Source organism: Canis aureus, chromosome 1 (assembly GCF_053574225.1).
Source record: "Canis aureus isolate CA01 chromosome 1, VMU_Caureus_v.1.0, whole genome shotgun sequence".
Lineage (NCBI taxonomy): Eukaryota > Metazoa > Chordata > Mammalia > Carnivora > Canidae > Canis > Canis aureus.
The window spans coordinates 30254841-30281640 of record NC_135611.1 but is presented as its reverse complement, the minus strand read 5'-3'; the positions used below and the strand labels follow the sequence as shown (position 1 = coordinate 30281640).

The 26800-nt window shown below is 39.2% G+C and overlaps 1 long non-coding RNA gene and 1 pseudogene across 1 annotated transcript in view; one reads left to right on the top strand and one right to left on the bottom strand.

Annotated features, from left to right (window-relative positions):
- LOC144282395 (uncharacterized) overlaps window positions 1-20296 on the bottom strand; it is a 39381-nt gene extending 19085 nt beyond the window's left edge. The window contains exon 1 of the long non-coding RNA XR_013350851.1: window positions 20134-20296. This is a non-coding gene — a long non-coding RNA (uncharacterized LOC144282395). The remainder of the gene's footprint in view (window positions 1-20133) is intronic.
- Window positions 20297-21585: 1289 nt separating this feature from the next.
- Window positions 21586-22230, top strand: LOC144282343 (large ribosomal subunit protein eL29 pseudogene; annotated as a pseudogene).
- The last annotated feature ends 4570 nt before the right edge of the window (window positions 22231-26800 follow it).

Genomic DNA, 26800 nt, shown 5'->3' with positions numbered 1-26800 from the left:
TCGGCCTGGGAAAAGATTTTCTGATTGATGCTTTGTTGAGGCTGGTGGAATTAAAGCATCTGTTCATACTGTCAATGACAGAGCATAGGCATGAAAAATGTTTTATTCTGGGAAACAGAGTTGAGAGCAGCGATTAGAAAAGAAGTAGTATCCTATGCCAGGCCATCAGGGCCACTTGCATAGAATCTGAGTGATGCTCTTCCTGTCAGGGTGACACACGTAACATACATAACACAGTCAACTAATACAATGGTTGAATGCTATCATTGCTTGCTCACATCAACTGCCTACCTCACATGATTTGTTGAGCCTCTTCAATGTAACAAATATATACTGTTTATGCACCAAGTGGGATGGGGAAAGGGAGTTTGTGTAGAGGAGACGGATAAGGTATCACCCATGGCTCTTTATTCTGAAATGTTTAGTCTCGATTACAATGAGAGGTTTCCGTATGTTCTAACGTGAATTAAATGTGAAAGGCTCTGGCATTTTAATTGGTGAATTCTCATTTTGACTCCTCCATACTTGCCCTTTGGCACCTGAAATTCATCTTAGGAAAGGTAGTGAACTGGTGGGAACCAAAGACATAAGAATTGTAGAAAGAAATAAAATTGTGTTTTAAATGGCTGGTTCCATTCCTCTTGATTCCTGATTACTTGATGGCAAATAAGAACAGTCTCTGATCTGACCAGAAAAACATTGTAGGTCGTCCCTTAAACTATTTGCCAGACATAAAGCCAGTTACTAAAAACAACTGAATAAATTTATGCTGAGCTTCTATTCGACAGCCTTCAGAGAAATATCTTAAGTAAATTGTTCATTTTTATTAGAAATAAAAGGATAAACAGATATTATTACATTATAAAACTTACATAAGAAAACAAGTATGACTCATATTTGATAAGTATTAGTTTAGATGCTCAGCAATTTGTAAAACAGAGTTCTCATTTAGAGGACTTTCCCCTCCCTGAAAGACTATAATCAGTTTTCAATTGTATATGGTAATGGAGGAAAACTGTGATACACATTAACCACAATTTATTTCTTTTTTTGGATTAAAATATATTTTTGTAACTCTTTTTAAGAGGCATGTACTTGAATATATTCTTCGGAGTAATGTTAAGCTGCTGTAACAAAGTGACCCCAAAGTACAGTGATTCTAAAAAGGTAGAAGCTATTTCTCTCTTATAACACTTCCTCAGTGAATGGTCCAGGTGTGAGGGACAGTTCAGCTCTGACAGATTTCACACGCTCAGATCCTTCCATGTTGCTTCATCACCCCTCAGGCATGTTATCATGGTCGTAACTGGGTTACCACCATGTCTAGATTCAGCCAGTAAAAAAGAAAAAGAGCATATAGGCCCAATGCCTAAAGCTCTAGGCCATGAGAAGGCACACATCACATCCTTTGGCATTCTATTGGGGAGAACCTGATCACATCTACCTGCAGGTGAGAGTGGGAAAGCAGACTCTAGCCACACAATTATGTACCCAGGGGAAAAGGAAAAAGGGTTAAAGGAGATAACCAGCAGTCTGCCCCATGTTGATAATATGGGGATTCATAATTGAATGGGTGTACTTTAAATGACTTAGGAAGCTATGTGGTAAAGATCTCAAAGAGATGGTTGAACAGCCCACTTCCTTTATTGCCTCCCAGAGAAGACATTCAATCCCTCTAAATTTAGATCAGTATGCCTGAGTGGCTCAGTGGTTGAGCATCTGTCTTCAGCTCAAGGCATGATCCTGGAGTCCTGGGATCAAGTCCTGGGTGGAGTCCTGGATACAGATGTATCCACTGTAGGGAAACATGAAGTAGAATTTCAAGACAAGAGACAAGAGCAGGGAGCCTGCTTCTCCTTCTACCTGTGTCTCTGCTTCTCTCTCTGTGTCTCTCATGAATAAATAAATAAAATCTTTTTTAAAAAGAAACTTAGAAGAAGGTCAAAGCCTATGTTAAAACAATTCACCATTTTGCCATATAACTTGCAGCCAAACCCAAGACTTAACATAAATGAATGATGTCATTAACAGCTGAGAAGACTCTTAACTGTCATGCCCCCAGATCACATACTGGCATCCAGCAGGTTGAATGAAGCTCACGGACATGGTTCATTAGTACATCATGACAAATAATGTCTTTGGGGAAAACAAGGGAATTCTGACAAAAGTCCTAGAATTGTCACTTCTACCTGGCAACAGGTTGGCATTCAGCGAGGGCAGGTAAACTAGGCTCCCTACCGTCTCCAGCAAAACCTCCTATATTGCTCTGGCCTGGCTCCTAAACACTTTTGAGCTTCTAAGGCCTACGTGGTACACACTCCCACTCAAACCTAGTATTTAACTTCAGTGGTGATCATAAGAAGCCCTGTCATTGGGAAGTAGGATGGTTATCCTTGCAGGATGCAGCCTGTCTCAGGTTTACTGCCTCTTCACAGTCAACTACAGGATTCTCCTTCATTGACTTTATCCAACTAGTGCTTACTACACTTTTAGAACACTCTTTACTATAATCTCTACTAAGTATTGAGTTGCCTAGATTCACTGAGACTGGTACTTTCCATTAATATTAGAGGCAACGGATGTATCCACTGTAGGGAAACATGAAGTAGAATTTCAAGACAAGAGACAAATTAGGGAGAGTGGATGGTTTTCCAGCTTCTCCAGCCTCAACATTGTGATTTCACTGATTCACTAAAATTAAAATTTGTGTGACAAAATCCCATAACATCAGACAGCAGAATACTACTTGAGAAAAAAAAATACACTCATAAACCAAAAGGACACCATTTATGGTTAAATCTCACTGGCCGTTATCATAGATTGTAATCAAGTAGAAAGAGAAACCACATAATCATCATCTCATGTTCTCACAGAATAGGCATATGCAAAAACAATCACCATGTGCATTATGAACATAGAACTAGAAATAAGTTTTTAAAATCTTAAAAAATAAATTCACTGACAAAATGAATTTATGATGATACTTGTATAAAGCAAGACTAGAAATAGGAAATCCAGCGAGGAGTCTGCTCTCCCTTTCCCTCTCCCTCTCCCCTCCACTCATTGTCTCTCTCTCTCTCTTTCACTCAAATAAATAAAATCTTTAAAAAAAAATGTTTTAATAAAAGAATAAATATTGGATAAAAGAGAAATGGACTGATCTGTGTGCCTAAAATGATAAGCTTTTTCTTTTCTTTAATGTTTTGCTGTTGTCATCTTCTGTAAATAATATCTTTATTGAATCTTCCTCTGAGTGAAGCAACAGACTGGACTGCAACTTAAATCAATCAGCTGGTCAAAAAAGTAGTATTCTGGGCCAAATCCTTTGAAAATGTACCATATGCATTATTCTCCAGAGCTCAGTTCAGATCTCAGTGGTTAAAAATTATGTGAGACAGGATATTGGTTCTCTGCTCTCCCTAGACTCCCAGAACCCATCCTTTGCCCTTATAAATTTGAGCTGGTGTCTGGTTTTGTTTGGGAAGAAAAAATAAATAATCTAGCAAAACACACAAGGGGGAAATCCGACAAGACCATCATTAACGTGCTAAATTATTTCTAATATCTCTCCCCTTCCGAACCCCAGGGCTGCAAATGCTTTGCATAGCAGTAAAGCTGTCTTTCTCTACTGAGATGGAGCAGGCGGACGAGCATTTGCATTTGACTTCTGCTGATGGAAACTTAACATTAAAATGCTATTGGCAAGTCCGCAGAAGCACAGAAGAGCAGGGCCTTATTCTTTTTTAGATGTAGCTCTTTGCAGAGGCTCCTGAAGAGTGCTCAGTAGGGTGTGACCATATTGCTCCCCGTGGTCATCATATGGTTTGCCCACGCAGACGCCGAATTGTTTTGTGGATGTGAAATATCGTATGTTACCCCGAGAGCAGTGGAGCCAGTGGAGCCAGAAACTGTTATTGAGACTGACAGTTACATTGTGCTCCTGAATAGTGAAACGGCAGAATCAAAAACACAAACGGACCCAGACAGAATGTCCTGACCTTTAAGAAAAAGCCTGATTGGATATGGTGCGAGCTCGCCTTCATCTCCCTCCATAATGCATTACACCTTTCTCAGCCCACTTTCTCAGGGTAGGCGGCTCACAGACCAGCCTCGCTTACATTCTTTATGTGAAATTATTTATGGGGGAGAAAACTCAGGAGCCCTAAAGTAAGTAGCCAGCTCCCCCCCTCCACATTTTACTCTTGATAGTTATTTTATATCAACATTAATGACAGCATTATTTTCATTAACCCAAGCCTATTGGTACTTATGGCTGTTGCTTAAATTTTAAAAAATGCAGAAAGATGCCCAGAGATGGGAGTGGATGTGTAATCAGTGCATCAGACAAATGCCATTCAAGTGTCTTTAGATTCATAAGTAACCGTTCGCGTTTGCTGCTTACCGTATTGCCAACTTCTTGGAGGGATCGAAATACAAATAGAAGCTGCACAGAATTGACGTAGTTAATCTCGCACTTTTCTCTAGTGACTTTTCTGTTGAATGATGAGACAATGGTTTTCTTTATGAGAAAAAGTCATTAATTGCTCCATAAGTGACTGATGCAATAATTAAGAGAATGTCTCTATTTTAAGAAGTTGGTGTTTCCAGCTTAATTCCCTTCGTTTTATAGAGGAGACTATTCAACGTTCCCGTGTAAGAGGGCCATGCCGTTCACGTGTGAAGATCTGCGTGACACGTTATTAAATCCCGTGTCCTGAACTATCTGACAGAAACACCACATGGTGAGTTGGAACAAGAGTTAGAGAATAACTGGGATAATTAGCATAACATAAAACAATAGTTTCAGCTACGTGTTTCTTTCTGCAACGTAAGAGGACAGTAGTGATGCTGAAATTTGGCCACCGGGAAAAGATGAATTACAACACCTAAAGAAAATCGTCTCAATGCATGTTTGGGGTTTAAAAAAAAAAAAAAAACTCTTTATTTTCAATCAGAGATTTCTTCTTTGCATTTATTTTCTAATCATTCTTTCCTCTTAGAACAACTCTGTAGACACGCAGTACCTTTCTGAGGCTTCTCTCTGTCTTTTTCTCCTGTTCTTTTCCTGATTCTAGGCTGCCCTTTGCTGACAAAAGCTCTTCCTAAGTTAATAAATGTGATTTCAGTAGTTGTCACTGTGTAAACATTCACCACTAGTTGATTTGTAATACATGATTTAAAATACTTATAGGATTACATTACACGTACTTGCCGAGCTCATCTGTCTCGTCAGATACAGGAACTGAACCTCTCATCACATTTTTTAACTCTGGGCTTCTTAAAAGCCTGACGATTCCACTGGTGTTTCTTGCATCTCTGTTATCCAGAGGAAAGCATCTTCTAACTCAATTAGCATGCCAAAGAATGGGTTTGCTTCTATGCTCCATTAAAGTCAACTAAATGGATGCGCTGCATGTCTTTATTTCAAAAATAAAGCTGGACAATTAAATCCCGTGTCTCTTTGCTCAGCTTTTGATTCCACACAAAGCTTTCCCACTTGCTGCCTCTGGATGCAGTGTTAACAAAGTCAGTTAACATCAAGCACTGCAGTAACAGGCATAGCAGAATTCCTTGTTTTTGCTCAATCAATCTGTGTTCAAACTATCAGTTTGATTTATTTGTCCACATTGACCCTTATTCACCACTTAATTATCCTCGTATAATGTTTCAAGAGGCTTCTGACACAAGGAGAAAGACAATTGCCCGTGTTCTGTGAAACAACTGTTGACCTGATGGGCCCAAATGAAGACCGTAGGTCGAAGGTTGTTTGCTTTTGGGAAGAACCCACTTCTCATGCCCGGGAGCGGCGGCCAGAGCCACTGGCTATGGGTGCCAGAGGCTGTCTGGTCAAGCTGTTAATCAGGTTCTCCGAGTGTGTGCTGGACCATCACAGCAGGATGCTCACAGCGTTTCACTCTATCAGACTCTCCAAAATCCCTGATACGTTTGGAATGATGGTAGAGTTAAGAAAACACACGCACACACACAGCACTTCTATTCCAGCGATGTCCTCATAAGTATACGGTTACTGTTGTGATTGAAAATACATTTGCTCACTTTATGTCACGTCAGGAGGGATTTCAGAATCACAGACATGAAAAGGGAAATATTATAAACACTGAACTACTTCCTGTCGTGGTGGATCTCTAAGTCCTGCTAACAAATGAGATGAATTATTGTTACTGGAAAGCAAACCAATACCTGTCTTTTATGCCTTGCCAAAAATACGATAGTGGCAAGTTTGATTTGAGATTAAGGAAATTCATTCAGAACTTTTGAAATCTGACAATTCTATATTCAGAGCCATCGAAATTCAAGCATAAGGAAAATAAGCGGTAGTTGAAAACACAGACCACAAATATTAAAATTTATAGAAAAATGGCACATGGAAATATAAAAGTATAATTTTATATTTATGAAGTGGATTTCTATAAAAATTTGAAATTCTTTTCTGGTGAGTTGAGGCCATATTTCATTTGGCTCCATCATAGACTGCATAAACAGACTTTACAGCACCCTACCCACCTCAGTTTGTCATTTTAATTTTTCACACATTTTTCTCTCTTGTTTGGTATGTTCTCTATCTTATTAAATTTTGGTCTCCGTGGTTACCAATGTCAACTGGCAGCATAATTGTTTTTCACAAATTAAAAATATTCATAAGTGCCGTTTGAACCTAATATTAGAAAATCACTCAGAATTCATGATCTGACATGGCCTCCACTTGTTGGAGATTTTTACCCTTTTAGCCTTTGCCTTCCCTTCTCTATAATGGGTAAATAAATACAAATGTTGCCCCACAAAAGGAATATCGTAAGAACTGGATAAGTTATAAGCAGCATTTTAAAATGCAAACTTCCAAATAGTTCTAAAAGCTATTTGGTAGGATGTTTTATGGCTATGGTTGTAACCAAAACTCTAGGAAGCATTTACAGAAGACCCAATGACCAATATGAAAGCCACCAGAATGTAGTTTTGCATACGCCACCGTCCTGAACCCTGATGCACTCGGCATGAAAAGGTCTGAAGTCCCAGCTGAGCTGGTCTGGTGGCCAATGAACCTCTACCTGATTCGGTGCCTCTACCTGATTGGGTGCAGAAAGACAGGGTCAGGAGACCCTGGTGTCCTTAGGCATCCCACGCAGACGTACTAGCAGTGGTTTTCACACCACTCAGGGCTCTCTACCATCTAGGGATTAGGAGCAGTGCTTCCAGGAGCCCCAGTGGTGCTCAAGGGGAGCACATCTGAGTGGGTGTACAATGGGGTGAGCTGCAGCCCTGCACAGCCAGCTTTGACCACAGGGGATCCACTTCTTTCAGTTGTTTTCTACAGAATTTTTTTTTCTCCAGGATAAAAGATTGCATAAACTTTAAAGAGTCTTTAAAAAGTCTTTTTTTAAGCTCTGAATGTTGAAGATGTCCAGCTCTGGGATTACATAAATCTAGGAATAAAATTGTAATTTTTAGAGCTGCAAGAATGCAAAGAGACAACGTGGAATAGGCAGGCGGAAAAATCCAGGTGGAAAACGAGGCCTCCATGTTGCCCCTTGGTGCCCTGGTCCGTCCTTCCAGTAGTTTGCTGCTGGTAAAGCATTCCGCTGTTTCCTGTGGCCATAGATATACTTGGGCTGAGATCTCCTGACGGTTCTCGCCCGTAGGAATGCCAGTGGGAAGGTGAAGAGGCATACTTCAGGGAATTGTTCCAACATGGATCTCTGCTCTAGGGAAGGCCATGGAACTTTATTACTTGCTCTGCACTTGGCCCCCAATACCAAGAAGTTTTCATATCATGCTCCAATAGAAACAATCAAAATAAAAAGTTCCCTGAGAAAATGCAGCCATCTGATTTTTTTCTTTTATCTCCCTCCTGCTCAGAGTTCCTGCCTACTTGAAAATATATTTTTTGATCTGAAAAACGTAATTTGCTTTCAACTCTTAGAGCTATTTACACCTGTTTCCTTCAAAAACAGATGTATCGAAAGTTCACTTCCAACACCTCAAGGATTCTGTCACAGATCTACTTTTGCATCTGTTTGCTACACGCTGCTAGTGTTTAAAAACAGGACACAAATGTGAAAGCAACTGAGAAAGAGCCACAGAAGCAAACACTCGTTCTTGCAAATATGCTTAACTTTCATCTGCATAAACCTCCCAGCTCCTTGAATTAAGGTTAATACAAAACTTACCAAGAAGATAAGAAGGAATGGGACTCTGAGGATAATTCTAAATTCACTAGAACATTTTGAATTATTATGGGACAGTGTTTAATACTTTGTTAGATCTGTCTTTTGATGGAGTAAAACTTCAACAAACTGGCCCTCCTTAACACAAGCAGATAAATAATATCTGAGAACTTGCCTTGTTTTAGGAACTGCTTATGAAATGTGTCGGTACCTTGAAAGCTCAACTGGCTTCTCTGCTTAACACCTGTGTGACCTTGTGGAAGTTATTTAGTTTTCCAGAACCTCAGTTTCTTTATATGTATAATGGGGACTTCGATGTTGGAAATACATAGTGAGATCACCTAAATACAGCCCTTACTTCATGCCTGTCAACAAGTAAGTGACCTACAAATTAGTTTCCTTTAAGCTCTGTTCCTTCTTGAAATTCTATGACACCTATGAAGCACATGGTCATCCTGTCAAGGACAAACTAATTGAGGCTTAGAGAGAGTAATCAGAAACCACACACAGGGGTGGGGGTGGGGGGCTCAGTGGTGTAGCGCCACCTCCAGCCCAGGGCCTGTTCCTGGAGACCCGGGATGGAGTCCACGTCAAGCTCCCTGCATGGAGCCTGCTTCTCCCTCTGCCTGTATGTCAGCCTCTCTCTCTCTCTCTCTCTCTCTTTGTCTCTCATGAATAAGTAAATAAAAATCTTAAAAAAAAAAAAAAAAAGAAAAGAAACACCAGTCTGTGGGGCTCTCTGGCTATATACTTTACATTGTCCCATTCAGTCTTTGTTCCTCCCTTGAGAGCCACTATAATAAGACGAAGATTTAGCTACAACATGTATGAATTCACAGGGAAATATGCTACAGGTAGAGGTGAGGAATGGAAAAGAAGTAGAAAAATAAGAAGACACAGAGCTTGTGATTATATATCTTAACATGTGGTCTTGGAAGTCGTGGAAAACGCAATCCCCTGACTGGAGATGTTGGAAGAAAAGTAATGGGGAGCACGGTTTATTGTTTAAAGGAACAGTTCTGCTGGAGGGCGGGGCATGAATTTAGTCCCTCAGGAGGACATCAGGCAATGGCTAGAGATGGTTTTGGTTGTAACAAAGAGGAAGAGACTTTACTGGCATCTGGGAAAAGAGACCAGGAATGCTGCTAAATATTCTGCAATGCACAGGGCTTCCCCCTACGACAAAGAATTATTCATCCCCAAATGCCAATACCACAGAGATCGAAACAGTCTATTTTTTAAAGGTTTTATTTATTTATTCATGACAGACACACAGAGAGAGAGGTAGAGGGAGAAGCAGGCTCCCTGAGAGGAGCCCGATGTGAGACTTGATCCCAGACCCCGGGATCATGCTCTGAGCTGAAGGCAGATGCTCAACCGCTGAGCCACCCAGGAGTCCCGAGACAGTCTGTTTTAAAATGAAAAATCCAATAAAAAAAAAACCATTCCTCTTTCTTTGTAATGATTCCTTTTCTTTAATAGACTGTAAATATTCTGGTAGTGATGTCAAGTGGAAATTTGTTCAGTACCTTCATTCTGAACTGTGGGGTTACAATGGTTCTGTGTGAGAAAATTAAGTGTTTGTTTGTTTTTTTTTTTTAAGATTTTATTTATTTATTCATGAGAGACGCACACAGAGAGAGACGGAGACACAGGCAGAGGGAGAAGCAGGCTCCACCCAGGGAGCCAGATGTGGGATTCAATCCCGGGACTCCAGGATCACAGGGCCAAAGGCAGGCACTAAACCACTGAGGCACACAGGCATCCCAGGTGTTCCTTAAGTGTTTAAATATATGTAATAACTCTAATACCAGAATGAAAAAAGCCCTGAAATAATTAGTATTCTAATTACTTATAAGTTTTAAATTGAGAAAAATACTATAAAATCTTAAATGTTGGGCTCAAATAAAATAGTAAAAGTTTCCTCATGTTACTTTTTTTCTTTTTGCTAGAGTCTAAATTCCTTGCCTCAGGTTATCTGAAATCTGGAGATCTCTAACAAACCCAACATCCAAAATAGACTGCCTCACAGAAAACACTACAGAAAAGATAAAGTCGTGAGGTTAAGATCATTCTAAATCTGTGTGTTGCATCAAGCTTCTATGTTTATTCTTTGGGTTTTTCCCCTGGAAAACATGGACACTGAATCCAAACAAGATTACACAAATAGCATTCTACAAAGAACAGAGTAGATTTCATATATGGTTAAATGGTGTGTCAAAAACAAGCATTAGAATTACCTTTGTTAGTGAACTCCATAGTACAAGCACCACTAGCTTCCTCATTGAAAACCAACTACTTGTGGAGGAAACAAATAAAGAAACTTCATTTTCTTGTCTTACACAAGTCCTTCTAATACAGAAAAGCATTGAGACTAAATATTCAGCAGAGCCTACAACATTGACCCCAAAGTGCAGGATCACATTGTTACGTCTGGATCTCCGTCTTTTGAAGGCAAAAGGGTTTCTGTCACCAGATTCTAATAAGAAAAATCAAGTTGTGTTTTCCATGGTAATTCCTACTAGCAAAATTTTAAATGCACTTTTAATAAAAACATATGAACACGAAATACTTTCTGGTTGATACAGATGGATGAAAGAAACATTAATTTTTTTATATGGAAAATTTACGACAGCAAAGTCAGTATATATCAAAGAGTTTCACCAAGGCACACCAATAAAGCTTTCACCTACTGGGTTATGTTAAAACAGGGCAAGATAAAAGTAAAGTTAGTTCATTTCTTCCCATCACAACAAAAAGGTTGATAAAGAACATACTTGATATCAAACAGAGCTTCCTGCTGGTTTCAGTTACCTGGGAGTTTGGTGCCTGTGGTTTGAATAATGTTTCCCCTACAATAGGAATGACAGCAGAAGTGTGGAGAGACTGATGGGGCTTCCTGCAGGCTCAGCTTTTAGAGTTCAAACTCATTCTTTATTCTCAAGTAGAAACAATAACAAATGTGTAAATAAATAGTCACTGATCTTCTGATGTTCCTTTTTTGGTGCTGGAAATTACATAACAGTTCATACAGCAGAGATGAACTGACTTTATCAAGCTACATTCCAGAGTTTTGGAAATTTTCTAAAGAATTAGCAAAGAACGGTTTTCGATAACACTCTTTGGAAATATATGCCTGTGAAATGAGATTCTTAAAGAAATAGGGCTTAGGCAGTTTGGGCATTGACGAAAGATGCTTTGATAATAATAAAAAAAAAAAAAGCAAAACCTATAATATGCATAGACTTGTACATATCCATAAGTTCTAATTTTAATAACTACAATTTTTGTCTCCTCAATTCTGGATAACATTTTGCCAAAATAATAAAATTTTAATATAAGATTTTAAATTTCAATGTGAAATATAACATCTGTACCAGCATTGACAATTATTTTTTTCTAAAAGGATTGCCTAAACCAATGTCAAAGAGGTATCTACTTGATCCTCAGATCAAACAAGATACTTGGCTACTATTTATATGACTTTCAAGCATATTAATAAAAAGACTGGCAGTGCATTTTACAATTGCTTACATTAATTTTTAATAATTTTTAACCATTCCCCCAAAATGACTGTATTTAATTATCACTCAATTGTTGAAATCTATACGTTTCTGTGATTTAACAACTGCGTTTTAAGTAATGCCCAGAGGAAAATACTTTAACTTCGGCTAAACTAACATTTAAATTACAGGAAGGGGGAGACAAGGAAGATTATGGCAGGAATCAAACTGAGTGAGCCATATAACGCTTCTGGTTGACCACCAGAGGGCAGCATACTCAAAAGGTTGTGGGTGGGAGAGGGGCGAAAATGAAGGGAAGGTAGGGTCGTTAGCTGCATCTATTCCAAATCTCAAGGCTTCACACTGTTTTGTTTTCCCAGTTAAAACAGAATGTAACATTTCTAACAGAAATGTAAGACTGAGGATTTTTTTATTCCAACTTTTTTAAAAAGTGGAAGAAACTTCAAAGCAGAACCAGTAACGCTTTAATTGCACTTAAATGTGCCCAGCACTGTTTTAAGTCTTTTACGTATATTAACTCATTTGGTCCCCATAACGACCCTGTGATGTGCACATTGCTATTACCCCCAATCTTACAGCTTAGGAAATTTACAGCAAGAGCTTCAATCACTTGCTCCAGCAAAGGAGTGGAGCTGAAATTCAGACCAAGAGTGTTTGGTTCCAGAATTCAGGCATAAGATGTCTCAATCGGAACTGAGACTTCCAGAAGTTCTCTTTTTGTTACCCGGTCATCAGCTTCTCTGCTGGAGTGTAAGTCAGATACTGATTTCTTCCTCTTATCCCATCTTCTTAAAAGATTCTATATTTTCCTTTTATTTTTTATAATAATAACCCATCTGCAATTCTAAAAGAGAGATGTATTTGGTATTTCCTTGAAATCCATACAATATTACAGGCATATCTATCATATTAAGACTTTTAAGAAAGAATGATGTCCATTTTAGGTTTTGAGTTTTCAGAAGATGGAAACTAAATGTGTACAAAAATAAATAAACACAAGAGCTTCAACCAGCACTGAGCTTACAAACAGCTTATAAAATTAAGATAACCTATGTGAAGAAAAATGAGGACTACCTAAAAAAATATGCCATTAAATTTTCATTATGTTACTGAAAAAAGGTGACTAAAGAATTAGAATACGAAAAGGACAAATAGAATTGATTAATCCAAATCCCAAATCAAAACAATTTTTAAAATAAAGTTATAGCCCCTATAGAATATAGAAGTTGCAAATTAATATGAAATAAATCTCAGCTGTCACGCAGAGAACTCATTCATTGATTCATTTATCCATTTGACAACTATCTAGCACTAAAGGTAGATTTAGTGACCTCTTCACAGAGTATAACCTTGAAATATGAGTAGGATTTTCCTAGAAGAGGCAAAGGAGGAGAGCTTCCCAGCAAATGGGATCAGCAAAAGCAAAGCCCAGAGGTGTGGAAGAGCAGAATGTGTTTGCAGAAAGGCAAAGAGACATAATTGGCAGAGGCTTGTGGCATGTGGAGGGAGGTACAGGGCGAGAAAGCTACACACGGAGGGGGCAATGGGGTGTGAAGGGCCTGGAATGAGAAACTCAGTAAGACACTCAACCTTTTATCTTGTAAGAAATGGAGAACATGTGGATTAAATTCTAAAGCTGGACTGTCGAATATGCAAATCAAAGGTCAAGTTTGGACGTGGTATTAAGTATTCGTAAGAAGGGTAGAATAATGAGTTCCTTTAGGTTCACAGATGCTGCCAGATTAGGAAAACATACCAATATTTTAAATATCTAAATGAGTTGGAGAAGCAGTGATTTTTTGAAGTGAGGAGAGGAAATAAGGACACTTCAACAAGAGCTTAGACAAGTAGTGGTTCCAGAATGTTCATGGGACAAGATCTAGATAATTACAGTCAGTTTGCCAGCCACTGTCCATTGGTCTCAGACTAGCAGAATCATCAAAAGGACCCAGTGATCTAAACTGGACTTTTTTGAAAACAAGCACATGGCCCTCAAGTGTTTTGAGTGCCTACTATGTTCAAGGTACGGTGCTAAGTGCTGGGTAATCAAAGATGAAAGAGATGATTTCTGCTGACAAGAAGTTCACAGTTGTACAGGGTAAGGGAGATATGGACAATAAAACAAATCATTGTGCTACAACTAAGACACTCTAATAAAAAGCTGTCTGCACAGTTCTACAATATTAGAAAAAGAAGAAACTAGTCAGTAGAGCATTCAGTTGCTTGTTCTCTGGAACGCTCAGCGTCAAGGATGCTTTCCTTTTCCTCTCCTCTTCCAGATAATTTTATTGATCTCTCAATAAATACAGAGAGGAGATTGCTAATTCTTTCCTCACCCCAGCTTTTAATAATCCCAAGGCTGTGGAGTATTGTGGGATCCTGTTTGTGAGATAGATAGGGTGGAGGTTGAATTGGAGAGCAACTCACCATAGGCATAGGTTACCAAATGTGGCAGATTCATTATTTGTTCATAATGTTTATTCCCTCTCTACACTTGTCACATTCATCTATGGGCACAGTATGTTTCCTGATCCCAAAGACTTTGAGCTTGGCCAAGAAATTCACTTTGGCCAACAGAATCTTAGTGGACATGACATATGCTTCTGCCAAGCAGAAGCTTTAAGTTTGTGTGATATGGCTCTATCTGCCTTGTTTTTCTACCCTTGACCATGAGACTAGTAAACCCCAGATAAGGGCTGCTTCTTCAGCCTGTTTCCCAGAATGAGAAGATAGGTGGAGCCTTGCCAATCCTAGAGAAACCCAAGGTTAACCTGCAGACCTCATGTAAGATTAGTACGAAATAAATATTTGCTTTGCTAAACAACTAAGATTTGGGAGTTGCTTCTTTTCACAGTAATTGTTGACTAATGGATCAGATAAAGAGTGATAACCGAGGTGAGAAATGATTGTGGCTTAAATTAGAGTAGAGACACTAAAGTTGGGAGCATCGAGGACTATTTGGAAAGTAAAAGTAAAAGGGCCTTAGTAATTCATTGGAGGTGAAAGTGAAGAAAAAAAATAGAGGAGTGAATCATGATATCCAGATTTCTGGCTCAGCAACTGGAAAAGGGAAACAAAGACAAGCTAAAAAATTAAAGATGTTGGATTCTTTAGTGCATGCAAAGAAAATAATGGAGAATAAGTTAATATTGAAAAATATTTTAATACACATGTATGTGACTGTAATATTGAAGTGACTATCATCCATCTCTATTAAGCATCGAACAAGGGGAAATAAGCTTAATTTGCATGAAAAGAGGTTATTACACTCAAGAATGACACTTCTGACGAGAAGGTTGTTAGATATTAGAATGCATTATCCATGGTATTCAAGGAATTTTCTTTTACAGGATATATTTAGTTCCAGATTAGACATGGAATTTTCAAATTAATTATGAAGGAATCTTTCCTAGTGGTGTGATTTTACATTATTCTTTCTTATTTTTCAATGACTCTAAGTGGGTTAATTTTATGTCTCTGAGCCTTTCTTTCACTGTCTATAAAAACAAGGAAATGGAACTAGACAATTTTTCAAAATACCTCACCACTGTAAATAGAAAACAGATCCCACCAGTATCGCAGAACATTGGAGAATAAACATCAGCCTAATAGTCACAGATGCTGGGGAAGTTGTAGGAACGATGCCTGTGTACAAATGTCCTTTTACATATTGATATAGATAAAAAGACTATGCTCTTTTTAAATCACTGTGTACTTCTTATAAGGAAAACAAAGTGGTTAAAATTATTTTTGACATAATTAAAATGTACAAAAATGGTTGAGAAATGTAACTTGCTGTGGCCTTTTTTTCCCCCTATAAATTCCAAATGTTTAATGCCTTAACCTCTGCTTCAGGTGCCAACAGAATTAAACTTTCCAGTTTGGCCTAAATTGCTACAGTTTGCCTTGGGGGAAATATTAGGCTAAGCAACATCTACATATAACCTTAGACCTAACCCAGCATAAAACATTGTATATATTACTCATAATTCTTGGGTTTGACAATTGAGCTGCTCTTATAGCTATTGGAATCCTAACAGCTGGGTGCTTTAAGTACAATTTCACATTATTAAGCGAGATTTTACTTACAAAGTATCTGATCGATCAACTGATCTATCTATCTACCTAACTTTTTTTAAAGGATGTCCTTCAGGATTTTCATGCCAGGCTGTTGTCAAGGATCTATACATGCAGTAGTTCTAAATTTGTTCCAGAATAACTGAAATCATAGATTACCGATCAGTGAACACCATTTACTGGGTAAATAGTCCTGCAGAGTCAGACACTATAAAATGCAGAAAGGAAGGAAGCCAGGGTTAAAATATAGACTATGCCATATGAGACCCAGAGAGGAAGTTAGGTTGCAAAATAAATTAAAAAAAAAAAGGTTTCTGATCAAAGAGTTCCTCAAATCCTAAAAATAAATAAGAACATGCTGACTCTTAATCAACCAGTTAAAGATAAAGCAGTAGGTATTCTGAAATATACGGGGAGCAGGACCTAAAACCCTATAATTATGAATCACAAAATAATTACTTACACTATCAACCCAGTGCTCTCTATGCCATCAGAGCTAATAAAGAGGGTTTCTGCTAGTTCATAGGAAACAACCTTTTTGAACTAAAGATGTCCAGAATATAATTTTGCACATAGATATTCAATCAAAATGTATTGAATGATAGATTATTAGGGTCAAAACCCCTCAACTCTATAAAGGAAACTAACTACTGTTTTATCTATTTGGCCCAACATACTCATCATGGAATATTTAGAATGCCCGAGAGCTATATGCCAGAGAGCCCATACCGGTAGTTATTTGTAAGCAAGTTAACAATTTTTTAAATGGGAGGAGAAGAAATTAAATAATGGCTATTTGAAGTCTTATTCTTAGTAGTGATATGAAACAGTGGTCTTAGTTTACACACCAACAATAAAAATATGTAATAATGCTAAACACTCATGGTGTGCTCTTATGCCAGACACTGTTCTAATCACAGTTATGTGTATATACTCAGTTCTCACAAAAACCCTGTGAGTTATGTACTATTATCCCCATCTTACAAATGAGTAAACTGAGGCATAGAGAAGTAACTGGCTTAAGAGCACACAGCTAGTAAGTGACAGAGCCGGAATTCAAATACAGGCAGCTTATCTCCATCATCTGTGCTCTTATCCAAATATTTTGATGCCTCTCCAATAAGCTAATGTTTATTTCATTCTCTTTCATAAGCCCAGAATTTCTCCCAAAGAAAAGTGTAACAACACAAAACAAGTCTCATATATTCCATTGTTGCATATTTTCCTTGGTATATTTTAGTGACTGTTAATGTTAAAGGAAAATCTGCTTTTCACAGATCTCCAGCCCATGCTCAATTCAACCTATTCTTTCAACTTCTAATATGAAAAGCAAAATGGCAAATGTACATATATCTTAATTTTTAATTTTTATAAATATTTATTTATCTACTCATCTAAACTTTGAACAGAAATGGAGGAAAAATTGATCTCAAAAAGAATTTGAGGGATCCCTGGGTGGCGCAGTGGTTTAGTGCCTGCCTTTGGCCCAGGGCGTGATCCTGGAGACCCGGGATTGAATCCCACGTCAGGCTCCCGGTGCATGGAGCCTGCTTCTCCCTCTGCCTGTGTCTCTGCCTGTGTGTGTGTGTGTGTGTGTGTGTGTGTGTGTGTGACTATCATAAATTTAAAAAAAATCAAAAAGAATTTGAACAAAATATAATTAGATCTTTACTTTATGTCCTTATGTTTTTTAACTGGTACTTACTTGTCAAATTGTAAATATAATCAATTCCATGAACAATGACTTTCTGAGTGATAGAAGCTTGTCAGGTTTATTATCAATATATAGCAGGTAGTGGGAAAACCAGAAAGTCAATCTGCCCAGACAATGTCTAACTGCAGCTGCATTGGTCAAAGGCATCCTTATGATGATCCTGCGGCAGTTTGGCTCCTACTCCAAAATCCTATCTGTCAAGAACTGTGAAGAGCCTGAGATTTTTACCTGACATGCACAATCTTGGCTTCCACAGTTTCACGTATGATAGTAAAGACATGAGCCTCTGGGTTTGAGACAAAAGACTCTATGTGTGCTAGCACAACAGGCAGCATGAACTTTCATGTTCATATCAATGCTCTAATCTCCTAAATCTTGCTGTAGTCATAAATGAAAGTGGCTTAAGGGTATGTTGCACATGGAATGGATTTGCAATACAGCTGAAGAGTTCCAAGCTCAGGAAACCTTTTCTTTTTTTTTTTTTTTTAAAGCAAACCTGCCCTGGGGCACCTGGGTGGCTCAGTGGTTGAGTGTCCGCCTTTGGCTCAGGTCGTGATCCTGGGGTCCTGGGATTGAGTCCTGCATCAGGCTCCCAGTGAGACGCCTGCTTCTCCCCCTGCCTATGTCTCTGCCTCTCCCTGTGTATCTCTCATGAATAAATAAATAATACCTTAAAACAAACAAACAAACAAACAAACAAACAAACAAACAAACCAAAACCTGCCGAATCATTAGCCCCAGAGAGAGATGATATTATACCCAACAGCAAACAAATCTGCCCTCAGCTCTGGGGAGAGAAACACTGTGGCCATCTTCCAAGTCTATTTCCTATGCAAACACCTTTGCAAAGATAGTCCAGACCAAGAACTGGAACTGTCAGTGGCTTGGTTCACAGGTCACAAGGAACACAAGAGATCCAGAGAACTCTTTCCTGGTATGCTTTTACTGGACTACAGCCATTTGTCAGCAATACACTGGTATGGCCATGCAGCGTAAGTGAATGAAGGCTAGAATTAATTTGTAGTGATTAAGTTTTTAATTACTTAAGTTCAGTAATTACGTTCGACCTATGATCCTCCAAACCACGGAAGCCTGGAAAGGCCACCAATGCTACTGACCCCAGAGACCAACCACCAGCCCACTACAAGTAAGAGTACACCTTGCTCTAACTACTCAGAAGAGCCAAGATATCCCTGAGAGATTTGTCCCTTCTCTTTCCCCCTAGTTTCTCTGCCCCCACTACCACCCAGAATGCCTACAGATTACCTACCTTTCTGCTTAATCCTTTCTGGACCTTTGACAATTTATGGAGCAAGCAAAATCTGTCTCTACACTATCTGTCTTCTGCCCGTTATCATTCCTTCTGCCTTAATATATGCTTACCCCATCCCACAATCTTGTACCTACACTAATTGGGTACATCCATAATGACTAAACGGTTTCCCTTGCTCACTCAGCCCCAGCCCTCCTCTCCTAAAGGATGGTTTCTTTTCTTTTCTTTTTTTTTTCAGATAGGTATCATGTCCTCTAAGAAGGCTTCTTTGTTCATTCCCTCACACATATACCTGAGATGATGATGACAGCTGTCAATTCTTTGTTCTTCCACAAACTACTGTCTCCAGGCTTACCACCACCTTGTATTATTATTATTATCAGTCTACGTGACAGTCTCCTTTCCTAAATTTTGAATGCCTGGAGGTCAGAGGGTTTCTCTTATTACTCACAAGTAACCAATAGCCTAACTCAATGGCTGGCATATAGTGACCATTTATAGAACTGTTTGTGGGATGAATGAGTGAATGAATGAATGAATGAATAATGCAGTCCCACTGAGCTCACTCACAACTGAACAGAAGTCTCACAGCAGCAAAGGCTTTAAGGCTAAGGAAAAAACCTCCAGTGGCCAAATAGCAAGCCCCATTTCAGGCAAGGGCCTGTTTCCAGCTCATGTAATAGCAAGAAAAGGTTACCTGTAGACTAAGGGTTTGTTACATCCAAACATTAATCCATCACTTGTTAAATACAGTTTGAGAGCAAACATACAAACAGATAGGAACCTCTCACCATTCCTGAAGAATACAAATTATATTATTTACATTATAGCATTTCTTTTAAATTTTGAATATTTTAAGTCAGAGGAAGGTATGTGATCAAGAAGAGCATTAGCCTTATAGTTACTAAGAACTTATTCTTAATCTGGAAGGTAAGAAATTGAATTATAAGACAAATTTGCCAACTGGAAACTTTAAGAACTAATCTTTCATTGGTAGGTGTGTTCAAAGAAGTTGCAAACAATACTTTTTGGTGGCTTAAACTAAGCTGAGTCGGTTGGTTTGTGTTCCACATGGAGTCTGCTGTAGCCTAGATGTTCTTCAAGCTTCCTGTGCCCTTAGGATGACTCAGCCATGCACCTGCAGACCAGGCATTCACTCCCACAATCTGCATGGCCAGGAAGGAGGTCTTGCGCCAGCAGTTAGGTGCTTTTGAAGAGACTAAAATTACTTTTAACTGAAACCCATCTGAACAATCGGTAGCCACAGAAAGAAGCATTGCCTACACTTAAGCAGATACTCCCCCAAAACACAGTTGCCATCAATCCCTGCCAAGGGAGTTTTCTGTGAGGAAAAAGACTGACCTTTAGCCCTGGGAAGTGTGAATTCAGCTCTCCAGTGGCATTAAAGAACCCAGTAGAGTCTCTCCCATTTTCCATTGAAGCTCTCACCTCTTCCCACACATTTTTGCTATATCAATATTTGCTTCCAGCTATTCAGCAGGTGACTGATAATTGCCACCTGCCTCTGTATTCATGCAGATCTGAAGAAACCTTGTCTTCTCTCCTGGTCTGTTGTCAGCTAATTTGCATCTCCCCAACCTTCAGAACCTAAGGTGACAGAGGAAAAGTTTTCTTCCCACCCCTTTCTACACATACCACTTCTATTCCTATTTCATTAGCCTTGGTGAATTACAAGACCAAATCTACACTCGAGCAGTTGGGAAAGTACATCTGTTCATTATGCCCAGATTAGAAAGTAGTGAGGGATTGGTGAATGTTCTACTGTCTGCCTCAGGGAGGGGTGGAAAAGAAAGGCATTTTACTCACAGCTAAGTTCAAAACAAAGTAGAAATAGAGTGAGCTCCCCCAAAATGACTTTTCTGGAGATCATGTGTTGTTGAAGATGGCATCGCAGAGCATGAAACTATACCCACTGATGGGAAATAGCTTCATCTCTTTTTCCATGGATGTGCTTCCTAAGCCCTTGGACAAGGGGAAACACATCCATGAAACAATTTGGCAGAAAAATTTCTAGTCATTAGGATACAGTAAAAGTAATAGTGTTGATTTGATCACTTTCCAAAGGAGTTGTAATAAACCAGCCAAGAGGAAAGTTGTAAGAGTCAGGAGGTGGGAGGTGACACAAAAGAGGATTAGAAACACTTGTCCACACTCTGCAGAAGCTCAGCCTTCAAAACTGGTGTGACATCTGTTTCCAGCAAAGGAAACCAGAAAAAAAGAAAAGACAGCCTATGGAATTGGAGAGAATATTTGCAAATGATTTAACTGACAAGGGGTTAATATCCAAAATATATAAAGAACCCACACAACTGCATATCAAAAAAAATTAACCCAATTAAAAAGTAGGCAGAAGACCTGGATAGACATTTCTCCAAAGAAGATATACAGAAGGCCAATAGACATGAATAGACGCTCAATATTACATTCATGGGGAAAATGCAAATCAAAACCACAATGACATAACATCCCACACCTGTTAGAATGGCTAAACTCAAAAAGACAAAAATAACAAGTGATGATGAGGATATGGGAAAAAGGGAGCCCTCGTGCACTGTTGGTAGGAATGCAAAGTAGTGCAGCCCCTGTGGAAAACAGTATGAAGGTTCCTCAAAAAATTAAAAACAGAACTACCATATGATTCAGCAATTCCACTTCTGAGTATTTACCTGAAGAAAATGAAAACTCTAATTCAAAAGGATATATACACTCCTATGTTCATTGCAGCTTGATTTATAATAGCCAAGCTTTGGACGCAACCTAACTGTCCATTAATAGATGAATGGATAGGGGGAGCTGCGGGCTTTGGTGCAGACATGGCCAAGTCCAAGAACCACACCATGCACAACCAGTCACGAAAATGGCACAGAAATGGCATCAAGAAACCCCGGTCACAAAGATACGGATCTCTTAAGGGGGTAGACCCCAAGTTCCTGAGGAACATGCACTTTGCCAAGAAGCACAAGAAGGGCCTGAAGAAGATACAGGCCAACAATGCCAAGGCCATGACTGCGTGTGCTGAGGCTATCAAGGCCCTTGTCAAGCCCAAGGAGGTTAAGCCCAAGATCCCAAAGTGCGGCAGCCACAAGCTCAATCGACTGGCCTACATCACTCACCCCAAGGTCGGGAAACGTGCTCATGCCTGCATTGCCAAAGGTCTCAGGCTCTGCCGGCCAAAGGCCAAGGCCAAGGCTCAAACCAAGGACCAGGCTGCAGCTGCGACCCCGGCTCTGGCTCCTGCTTCTACTCCTGCAGCGCAGGCTCCCAAAGGTGCCCAGGCCCCCACAAAGGCTCCAGTGTAGAGGCTTCTGCCTGCCAGTGTGAGGACGGAAGGACTGGTATGACCCCTGGGCTTCTGTCTGCATGGGCCTGGTGTCCTCCTGTGCTATTTGTACAAATAAACCTGCGTCAGGATCTGTAAAAAAAAAAAAAAAAAAAAAAGATGAATGGATAAAGAAGATGTTTGACACACATACAAATATACACACATAAACACACGCACACAGTATTGCTCAGCCATAAAAAAGAAAGAAATCTTACCAGTTGCAACAACATGGATGGACCTAGTAGGATGGACCTTCCTACTAAGTGGAATAAGTCAGAGAAAGGCAAGTACTGTATGATTTTACTTATATGTGGAATCCAAAAAACAAAATAGGAACTGACTCAAAGATACCAAAAACAATCTGGAAGTTGCCAGAGGGGAATAGGATGGGGAAATGAGCAAAATTGGGAAAGGAGATTCAAAGGTATAAACTTCCAGTTGGAAAACAAATGCCGCAGAGATATAATACATGGCATAGAGAATATAGTCAATAGTATTGTAGCAACTTTGTATGGTGACAGATGGTAGTTGGATGATCACTTCCAAATGTATATAAATGTATCATGTTTTACACCTGAAACTAAGATAATATCATATGCCAATTACACTTCAACTAAAAAAAAATCTGTATCCACCTGGCTGTTTGAGCAGTAGGTTTGTAGGAGAGCACGTAGAACTAGTTACTTGTACCTAGAATGAGAATGGGTTAAATTCTCAATGTTCACATTAGATATCATTGGAAAAATTACCCATCGTGTTCCTTCCTGGAAACTAGGGTAGTCAGGGATGACACACTCAGGCTTCTCTATTAGGCCACCCGTGGTTCAAGGACAAAGGGATCGGCAGGCTTCCGCCAAGCATATACATTTGCAAACTGCTGCCACTTGGTTCCCAAGGCCAGAGGCTGGCTGTTGACAAAGGAGGCTGAGCGACAGACGTACTTTTTACTCTCCCTGCCGGGCAGGCTCTATGTTCTCAGGAAAAGCTACCGGATTCCTTAGAGAGCTACAGTCGGGTTAGTGAGATCAACAGGAGTAACTCAACATTTCCTTGCCATGATAAAAGAAATACTCTGACCAGAGTCTACCCTTGCCTCTTAGAAAGCAAAGCAAACTGAAAAAGAACTACCTTTGACAAATTAAATTTTAAAATCTTGTCTTTGGACAGTTTCATTGGTTATATAGGGGTTAGAAGTTCACAGGCCAGGGTTTTGAACAACTCAATAATTCAATTTTTAAATCTATTCAAAATAAGGTATGATTTCATAAGCGGCTTCATGTCTATTGCTTTGAGCAAGACCCATTAAAGTCTGCCTAGAAAAAAACATCATTTACCTCCAGGCAAAATGCCAAGTATACACCCCAAATAAACCTTATAAAACAAAACTTCTCTTCACAAGTGTGCTTTTCGACTCTTCTGCTGAAGATCATGTACTACACACCTTTAAAAATAAGACAACAGACCTAAAATGGAGTTGCTTATGCTAAGCAACACATCACCAAACTGAAACTGAATCAGAGTTTTAGGTGTCTGAGAAATGGAATCTTAAACCAGTCCATTAGGAATTGTCGGGTCAGCATTTATTAGGTAATCTGCCTGATAGACTCCTGGTCATCCACTAAAGGGAAATAACCTTTCATTAACTATCCACTTTATGGCCTAGTATGGCTTCCTGTTCCAACCCTTCTGCTTATAGAATTCTTTTATTTTGTATAGCTCTTTAGCACCTTTCTATCTGCTGGATAGGATGCTGCCCAATTCATGAACTGTTGAATAAAGTTAATAAGATCATTTAAACTTTCTTTTTAACAGCACATAACAAAGTTGAATTCATTCAATCCTCACTACACTCCCCTATGAATAAGTACCCTTATATTATTCATTTGTCAAATGGCAGAGCTCAACGTCACCAAGCTAGTATTTGGCAGAGAATTCGATCCAGGAAGACTGACTTCAGAGCCCACATTCTTAGTCTGTGCATTCTCTACTCTTATTTACAGCAAGATCTTCAGTGTCCATATGATTTATGATTGTACAGTCCTTAAAATTAGAGGCATTTGGCCCATCAGATATTCATTCAGTTTCAATTGCTTTGAGAAAGTGTTATTTGGGAATAAAGATAAATTTAGGAGGGCTATAAGTTTAAAAACTTTTTTATGATTTTATTTATTTATTTATTTGAGAGAAAGTGAGACAGAGATAGCATGAGAGCATGAGGGAGGGGAGGGAGAAGCAGGCTCTCCACTGAGCAGGACCCTGGGATCATGACCCGAGTCAAAGGAAGGCACTTAACTGGCTGAGCCACCCAGGTGTCCTCATAAGTTAAAATTTTAAAAATTATAACTTCTAAAATACTCAGGCTTTTCCAATAGACAAGTGCTTCTCAGAATAACAAGATGCATGGACATCTTTGGCCACATGAAGGGCAGACAGGCTCAAGGAGAAACTGACATTTGATGTTTATGTATCAGGGCTTTATGTGTTACCTGATGGAATCTTCATAACACTTCCAGGTAAAAATCTCCATTTTTATTATTTCTGTTTCTTAGATGTAGAAACTGATGTACAGAGGCATTTGGTAACATTACAAATATCCATAAAATGGCATATATTTGAATCTAAGCATGCCTGATTCCGGAATCTATGGTCTCAACACCCTCATTTCCCGCAGTGTTACACAAGAGCACAAATATAAGGTGCATGGCTATCACCAAACACAACGAGGTGAGCTTGATCCAAATACAGCATCCCAGAATCTTCCAATACTCCTCGCAATTGTAGATTAATAATGTAATGATTATGTAATGTAGTGACTAATGTAATGGGCACTAGTGGATAAAGAGGAAAGAAAAGTAACTAGAGATTGACATTGTCACACAGTCCATATGTGCCACATTTGTGTGCAAGATCACTAGTGTGAGGGACCAATGCCACTCTACTTGGCTGAGAATCACAATCATTCTGGTGGCAGCTTCTCACTGCAGAACACTAGTTATCTAATGTCTCTGAGCCATATTTGTCAGGTTGTAAAGTGGAGATATAAACATCTCCTACTATATCACAGAGTACACATTAGTTATCACATTAATTATCTGTTGCTGGTGAAGGGTAGCAGAATATGCCACCCCAAAATATTTCACTTTAGCATAAGGATTACTTTGAGCTGAAGGCAAGTGAGAAGAAGTAGATACAAGAAAAGCTCTCTGTCCTCTCCCTATTTGCCTTAAAGAAGGAAGTAAATGTATAAAGGTGTCCCCCTTCCAGAGAAATCTACATAAAAAAACCTTACCACTTTGCCCTTATCTATCATTATTTGCCTGCCCACAATGTACCAGCCTTGGAAGCTCAAAGTCCTTTTCCTTTGTCTTGTCATTTCTCTAAAAAAAAAAAAAAAAGTATTGTTCTTTGTTAAGATTCTATATAAGCCCAAATTCTAACCACCCTTTGAGTTGCCCATCACCGAGTGCTCTAGTGCACAAGTTCAGTGCACATGTTAATAAACTTCTGTTTGTTTTTCTCTTGTTAATCTGTTTTTGTCAGTCTCATTTCCAGAGTCTCAGCTGGAAAACTTAGGAATGAAGTGGAAGAAAGTTAAGTTTTTCCTTCCCTACTCTGTATAACAAATTACTCCAACCAATACTTGGTAGCTTAGAACAATACAAGTTTATAATAAAATTTTCCACTGGAATCCAGAGATTGTTATCTGAGTCTTCTGCATCAGGGTCTCTCACTGGCTGCAGCCAAGGCAATCTGAAGGCTCAACTGGGGAAAGATTTATTTCCAAGTTCATTTACATGATGGTTGGAAGAATTCGGATCTTCTCTAGTTACTGGACTGAGGACCTCAGCTCCTCACTGGCTATTGGTCAAAAGCTGCCCTCCTTCCTTTGCCATGTGGCCTGTCTAATATGGCAGCTAGCTTTAAAGCCAATGAGAGGGATCCCTGGGTGGCGCAGCAGTTAAGCGCCTGCCTTTGGCCCAGGGCGCAATCCTGGAGACCCAGGATCGAATCCCACGTCGGGCTCCCGGTGCATGGAGCCTGCTTCTCCCTCTGCCTATGTCTCTGCCTCTCTCTTTCTCTCTGTGACTATCATAAATAATAATAAAAAAAAATTAAAAAAAAAAATAAAGCCAATGAGAGAGTCTACCAACAAAACAAAACTCACAATCTTTTGTAATCTAATTACAGAAGTGATATCCTACTGCTTTGCCCTATTTTATTGGCTAGAGGCAAGTCCCCAGGTCCAGTCTGCATTCACGAGGAGGGGATTAGAGAAGACGTGACTATCAGTAGGTAGGGATCATTGGGGGCCCATCTTAGAAGTCTACCTACCACACACAGGCAGGCAGTGTGAGTGGGGATCCACCAAGTGACATGTTTGAAAGCACTTACAAATCTGGTAAAGTTATGGTTGCTATTCAAACATGGCATTTCTCTTACAGCTTAAATTTTCAAAATGAGAATTGGATATAATTCCATTGATTCATTGCATTCATTGCATTCCATGCCAATTGGTTAGAATGTGAGCTTGATCAGATATTGGCACTGTGTGCCTGAGAAAAGAGCTGCCTAAGAACACGTTAGCTACTTTGTCTGAGGGTCTACAAGCTAGTTGAGGCCAGGAGCTATGCTGGTTTTCTTTGTTTTCATTTTATGCGTGTATGTGTTTTTTTAAACCATGTTATT